At 42.5% G+C, this 7,500-nt stretch overlaps 1 protein-coding gene and 1 pseudogene across 2 annotated transcripts in view; one reads left to right on the top strand and one right to left on the bottom strand.

Annotated features, from left to right (window-relative positions):
• LOC310823896 (uncharacterized protein) overlaps window positions 1-7,500 on the top strand; it is a 427,663-nt gene that overhangs the window by 361,490 nt on the left and 58,673 nt on the right. The window lies entirely within an intron of this gene.
• LOC310823595 (glutamate--cysteine ligase regulatory subunit-like) overlaps window positions 1-7,500 on the bottom strand; it is a 21,103-nt pseudogene that overhangs the window by 312 nt on the left and 13,291 nt on the right. The window lies entirely within an intron of this gene.

The following is a 7,500-nucleotide window of genomic DNA, read 5'->3' as shown; positions in this document are numbered from 1 at the left end:
GGTCAATTTGACCCACATATACACAGAGACACACAGACTCACAGAAACATGCACACACACACTCACTCACACACATACAAACACACACACACACACACAGAATCTGCACAATGTTGTTACAAAACATTCTGGGAAGCCAGAGGGAGGAGACCCTGAGAGACACCAGGGGACACGGGTGGTACTGGATATGTCACAGGGCCTCAGTGGCCACAACATCACTTGGGATAATTTTTTCACATCGTACAGCCCGGGACAGGAACTTCTCAAAAGAAAGCTGACAATGGGTGGAACAGTCAGAAAAAATAAGACAGAGCTCCCACCTCAGCTTCTAACTGTAACGAACAGGCCAGTCCATTCCTCCCACTTTGTGTTTACGGCCAACATGGCCCTGGTATCCTACATACCCAAAAAGGGCAAAAATGTGATTCTTATGAGCACTGGTGACACCGCACATACAGAGGAGACAACATGTGCCCAGGAACCCAGCTTCTCTAGCCATAGTGAGGAGGGTGGAGGAGGCTCCTGCTGTCCCACCTGCACGACCCACACAACCACAACCTCCAGTGCCTGAAGTAAGTGTCCTGTTGTTGTTGTTGTTTACGTGTGCATGTATCTGTGTGTGTGTGTGTGTGTGTGTGTATGTTTCTGAGTATCTCTGTATGTATGTGGGTCAAATTGAAATTGACTATTAGAGGATGTGGTGGGAAAAAAATCCTGAACTAATAAAGTATTTTCATTATTCTAGATTGCAGCTGGTGGCAACAAGAGGAAGCACAGCGAGGTGTGTGAACCCTCAAAGGACTCAAAGACACAAACCACATGCAGAAACTGCTAAAAGTACATCTGTAGGACACATACTCTCAAATTGTATGTATCCAATATTATTTCAGAATTGTTTGAAAGAAGTATTTTTCAGTGTACTGTATTTCATTGACAGTGAATAAAGCAGTGTACATTTCGTTCATGTTTTGTGTTTCTATTTATTGTAAATCATCTCAAATTATTTTTGAGACATTTTTGAGAGATGTATTTCATATCCAGTGACTAAATCGATCTAAGTTTGGTTCTTGTGTTTCTATTGTCGTTCATCACCTGTATTTGCTTTTCACAGCTTTGATTATAATAAGATAAAGATGAAAATCAAATGAGAATATCTCCTCAAAAATAATAAACATCAATGAAAACATTGTTTCATTTCAACTTTTCAGAGATAAGCATTCCACCCAAGTCCTTATTATAGCAGATTTTTTACATAAATTATAACTTTATCACAAAAAACGAATTACACTTCCACTGTTAAATATGATCTAGCAGAGATTAATTGCAAATATTAATCATACATGTTATCTATATTGTTTGGAATTGAGATAAAGACAATATATGTTAAAGAGTTTTGAATGGAAATTTGTATTTTTGTATTGCTTTTAAAGCCCCAATAATGTCCCGGGTCAATTTGACCCGAAGACTTCCAAAGGGTCCAAAAAGTGAAGACAATACGAGGGTTAATGAACGTCTTGGTGTTCTACAAGTCTGATCCTCTGATAAGAGTCCTATGTTGCTACATTGTTCCTGTGACTCTCTCGCCTCACAGGGGAACTGAAACCTTCAGTTGAACAACAGGAACTCTGTGGTCAGCTACTCGTGACTTGTGACTGCATCTTCAGCTCTGTGGTCAGGGTCGTGTCACGTACACAGAGTGATGGAAAAACCCTGCTTCAATAGTAGTTCAGCTGATATCAAGCATTCAAGCAGGACTCAGGTCTATGGATAGATGGAGCAATATTATCAGACTTTATTTGATAAAGGAACAAATGTGAAGTGAACTATATGAGAATCATATGAGAACTATATATGAGAATCATATGAGAACTATATGAGAATCATTTGATAACTATATATGAGAATCATATGAGAACTATATGAGAATCATTTGATAACTATATATGAGAATCATATGAGAACTATATGAGAATCATATGAGAACTATATGAGAATCATATGAGAACTATATGAGAATCATAGAGTTTTTGGAGAGCAGGGGGGTCGACACACACACACACACACACACACCCACACACACCCACACACACACCCACACACCCACACTCACACACACACCCACACACCCACACACCCACACACACACACCCACACCCACCCACACCCACACACACACACACACACACACACACACACACACACACACTGCCTCAGGCACCCAGAATAGAATAACTAGCATGGACATGGTTCTGCATAGAAATAGAATGAACAGAATGGACCTGGTTCTAAATTCTGCATCATTTATTTTTATGCTTCAGTAAATTAGCCCCGGATATGAAATTGATTGATCATTTGATTGGTGATGTGTGTGGGACTCAATCAACAAGGTCAATGCAGGGTTCAACAGTCACGGTTGTCTGCTGATTGTCATCAATACAATCAATCACAGTTAAATATGTATCCAGTCCAGATCTCTGTCTCTGTGCTGAACCCTAACCCTGACCCTAACACTAACCCTAACTCTAACCCTGACCCTGACCCTAACCCTGACCCTAACCCGAACCCTGACCCTAACTCTAACCCTGACCCTGACCCTGACCCTAACCCTAACCCTGACCCTGACCCTAACTCTAACCCTGACTCTGACCCTAACCCTAACCCTAACCCTGACCCTAACTCTAACCCTGACCCTGACCCTGACCCTAACCCTGACCCTGACCCTAACTCTAACCCTGACCCTGACCCTAACCCTAACCCTGACCCTGACCCTAACTCTAACCCTGACTCTGACCCTAACCCTAACCCTGACCCTAACTCTAACCCTGACCCTAACCCGAACCCTGACCCTAACTCTAACCCTGACCCTGACCCTGACCCTAACCCTAACCCTGACCCTGACCCTAACTCTAACCCTGACTCTGACCCTAACCCTAACCCTAACCCTGACCCTAACTCTAACCCTGACCCTGACCCTGACCCTAACCCTGACCCTGACCCTAACTCTAACCCTGACCCTGACCCTAACCCTAACCCTGACCCTGACCCTAACTCTAACCCTGACTCTGACCCTAACCCTAACCCTGACCCTAACTCTAACCCTGACCCTGACCCTGACCCTAACCCTAACCCTAACCCTGACCCTGACCCTAACTCTAACCCTGACCCTGACCCTAACCCTAACTCTAACCCTGACCCTGACCCTAACTCTAACCCTGACCCTGACCCCAATCCCCCTCCTCCCCCAGTTTCATCCTATGTTGCTACATTGTTCCTGTGACTCTCTCGCCTCACAGGGGAACTGAAACCTTCAGTCGAACAACAGGACCTCAGTGGCCAGCTACTTTTTTTTAAGATTTGCGACTGCATCTTCAGCTCTGTGGTCAGGGTCGTGTCACGTACACAGAGTGATGGAAAAACCCTGCTTCAATAGTAGTGTGTGTGTTTATGTAAGACTGTGTGTGTGTGTGTGTGTGTGTGTGTGTGTTTATGTGAGACTGTGTGTGTGTGTGTGTGTGTGTGTGTGCGTGTCTGTGCGTGCCAGTGTGTGTGTGTGTGTGTGTGTGTGTGTGTGTGTGTGTGTGTGTGTGTGAGAGTGAGTCTGTGTGTGTGTCTGTGTGTGTGTGTGTGTGTGTGTGTGTGTGTGTGGGAGGGGGGTTTCCTGTTGCTACATGTGACTTCAGAGAATTGCAGGGCTGACTGTGTGGTTTTCTCCTCATGTACACGACAACATTTACATTAAAGTATCAATCAATCAAACTTTACTTGTACAGCACACTTCATACACACTTTAACACAATGTCCTTCACAGAGAGAATAAACAATTAAAAGGGAAAGAGACTACAGAGACACAGGCAGATAAAAACTAATTAGATAAGGTATTTTAGTCATTAAAAGAGGGGCTGCAGGGATGTCATTGATTTTCCTCCGAATCAGTGAATCAGGACGGAAAACAATTCACTGCCAAGCATGCTCTGTTCTCGAGAAGTTTTCTCTTTGTTTTGAACATGTTGGTGCTAGGATGTATGTATATGACTACTACCAAAGACACATAGACCACTTTAAACAGGAAAAGTAGGTTTTCTGTTCAGTTCCTCTTTCTCACCAGCAATGAATGGCACAGTTTGAGTTGACTGTAGAGACTAATGCAATGCAGTAAAAGGAATAATAATATGGATCAAATAAATTATTAAGAAAGACAAAATTACCCAAAAACTAAAACCACCATATCTAAAATCAAGGCATGTATCAAATCAGCATAATGGTCACAAAAGGTCCAAATAAAATTGGAAAAATACCCGATCTGAATAAATCACACAGTATTGAGTATCTCTGCTTTGACCCTGACCTAGGAAACTCAACTATGATCAAACACAGCTTAAACTCAGCTTAAATATCACAAAAAGTCCACCTAAAATCAGAAACGTACCTGTTTGATCTGCCTATCACTCCTCTCTGCAGCCCCCCATCACTGTGAACACAATAAACTGGTCCTTATTGGTCACTTCCAGCACACTGGCTGACAGAGGCTCAGGTCTCACTCTTCACAAGGTGCTTTAATGAACGTCTTGGTGTTCAACAAGTCTGATCCTCTGATAACAGTCCTATGCTGCTACATTGTTCCTGTGACTCTCTCGCCTCACAGGGGAACTGAAACCTTCAGTTGAACAACAGGACCTCAGTGGTCAGATACTCGTGACTTGTGACTGCATCTTCAGCTCTGTGGTCAGGGTTGTGTCACGTACACAGAGTGATGGAAAAACCCTGCTTCAATAGTAGTTCACCTGATATCAAGCATTCAAGCAGGACTCAGGTCTATGGATAGATGGAGCAATATTATCAGACTTTATTTGATAAAGGAACAAATGTGAGGTGAACTATATGAGAATCATATGAGAACTATATGAGAATCATATGAGAACTATATATGAGAATCATATGAGAACTATATGAGAATCATATGAGAACTATATATGAGAATCATATGAGAACTATATGAGAATCATATGAGAACTATATATGAGAATCATATGAGAACTATATGAGAATCATATGAGAACTATATGAGAATCATATGAGAACTATATATGAGAATCATATGAGAACTATATGAGAATCATATGAGAACTATATGAGAATCATATGAGAACTATATGAGAATCATTTGATAACTATATGAGAATCATTTGATAACTATATATGAGAATCATATGAGAACTATATGAGAATCATTTGATAACTATATATGAGAATCATATGAGAACTATATGAGAATCATTTGATAACTATATATGAGAATCATATGAGAACTATATGAGAATCATTTGATAACTATATATGAGAATCATATGAGAACTATATGAGAATCATAGAGTTTTTGGAGAGCAGGGGGGTCGACACACACACACACACACACACACACCCACACACACCCACACACACACCCACACACCCACACTCACACACACACCCACACACACACACACACACACACACACACACACCCACACCCACCCACACACACATACACACACACACACACACACTGCCTCAGGCACCCAGAATAGAATAACTAGCATGGACATGGTTCTGCATAGAAATAGAATGAACAGAATGGACCTGGTTCTAAATTCTGCATCATTTATTTTTATGCTTCAGTAAATTAGCCCCGGATATGAAATTGATTGATCATTTGATTGGTGATGTGTGTGGGACTCAATCAACAAGGTCAATGCAGGGTTCAACAGTCACGGTTGTCTGCTGATTGTCATCAATACAATCAATCACAGTTAAATATGTATCCAGTCCAGATCTCTGTCTCTGTGCTGAACCCTAACCCTGACCCTAACACTAACCCTAACTCTAACCCTGACCCTGACCCTAACCCTGACCCTAACCCGAACCCTGACCCTAACTCTAACCCTGACCCTGACCCTGACCCTGACCCTAACCCTAACCCTAACCCTAACTCTAACCCTGACTCTGACCCTAACCCTAACCCTAACCCTGACCCTAACTCTAACCCTGACCCTGACCCTGACCCTAACCCTGACCCTGACCCTGACCCTAACTCTAACCCTGACACCTGACCCTGACCCTAACCCTAACCCTAACCCTGACCCTGACCCTAACTCTAACCCTGACCCTAACCCTAACCCTGACCCTAACTCTAACCCTGACCCTGACCCTGACCCTAACCCTAACCCTAACCCTGACCCTGACCCTAACTCTAACCCTGACCCTGACCCTAACCCTAACTCTAACCCTGACCCTGACCCTAACCCTAACCCTGACCCTAACTCTAACCCTGACCCTGACCCCAATCCCCCTCCTCCCCCAGTTTCATCCTATGTTGCTACATTGTTCCTGTGACTCTCTCGCCTCACAGGGGAACTGAAACCTTCAGTTGAACAACAGGACCTCAGTGGCCAGCTACTTTTTTTTAAGATTTGCGACTGCATCTTCAGCTCTGTGGTCAGGGTCGTGTCACGTACACAGAGTGATGGAAAAACCCTGCTTCAATAGTAGTGTGTGTGTTTATGTAAGACTGTGTGTGTGTGTGTGTGTGTTTATGTGAGACTGTGTGTGTGTGTGTGTGTGTGTGCGTGTCTGTGCGTGCCAGTGTGTGTGTGTGTGTGTGTGTGTGTGTGAGAGTGAGTCTGTGTGTGTGTCTGTGTGTGTGTGTGTGTGTGTGTGTGTGTGGGAGGGGGGTTTCCTGTTGCCACATGTGACTTCAGAGAATTGCAGGGCTGACTGTGTGGTTTTCTCCTCATGTACACGACAACATTTACATTAAAGTATCAATCAATCAAACTTTACTTGTACAGCACACTTCATACACACTTTAACACAATGTCCTTCACAGAGAGAATAAACAATTAAAAGGGAAAGAGACTACAGAGACACAGGCAGATAAAAACTAATTAGATAAGGTATTTTAGTCATTAAAAGAGGGGCTGCAGGGATGTCATTGATTTTCCTCCGAATCAGTGAATCAGGACGGAAAACAATTCACTGCCAAGCATGCTCTGTTCTCGAGAAGTTTTCTCTTTGTTTTGAACATGTTGGTGCTAGGATGTATGTATATGACTACTACCAAAGACACATAGACCACTTTAAACAGGAAAAGTAGGTTTTCTGTTCAGTTCCTCTTTCTCACCAGCAATGAATGGCACAGTTTGAGTTGACTGTAGAGACTAATGCAATGCAGTAAAAGGAATAATAATATGGATCAAATAAATTATTAAGAAAGACAAAATTACCCAAAAACTAAAACCACCATATCTAAAATCAAGGCATGTATCAAATCAGCATAATGGTCACAAAAGGTCCAAATAAAATTGGAAAAATACCCGATCTGAATAAATCACACAGTATTGAGTATCTCTGCTTTGACCCTGACCTAGGAAACTCAACTATGATCAAACACAGCTTAAACTCAGCTTAAATATCACAAAAAGTCCACCTAAAATCAGAAACGTACCTGTTTGATCTGCCTATCAC

The sequence above is a fragment of the Argentina silus genome (genome assembly GCF_951799395.1).
Source record: "Argentina silus genome assembly, chromosome: Y".
Classification (NCBI taxonomy): domain Eukaryota; kingdom Metazoa; phylum Chordata; class Actinopteri; order Argentiniformes; family Argentinidae; genus Argentina; species Argentina silus.
Note: the sequence above shows the minus strand (reverse complement) of the source record. Positions and strands in the feature narration are given on the sequence as shown.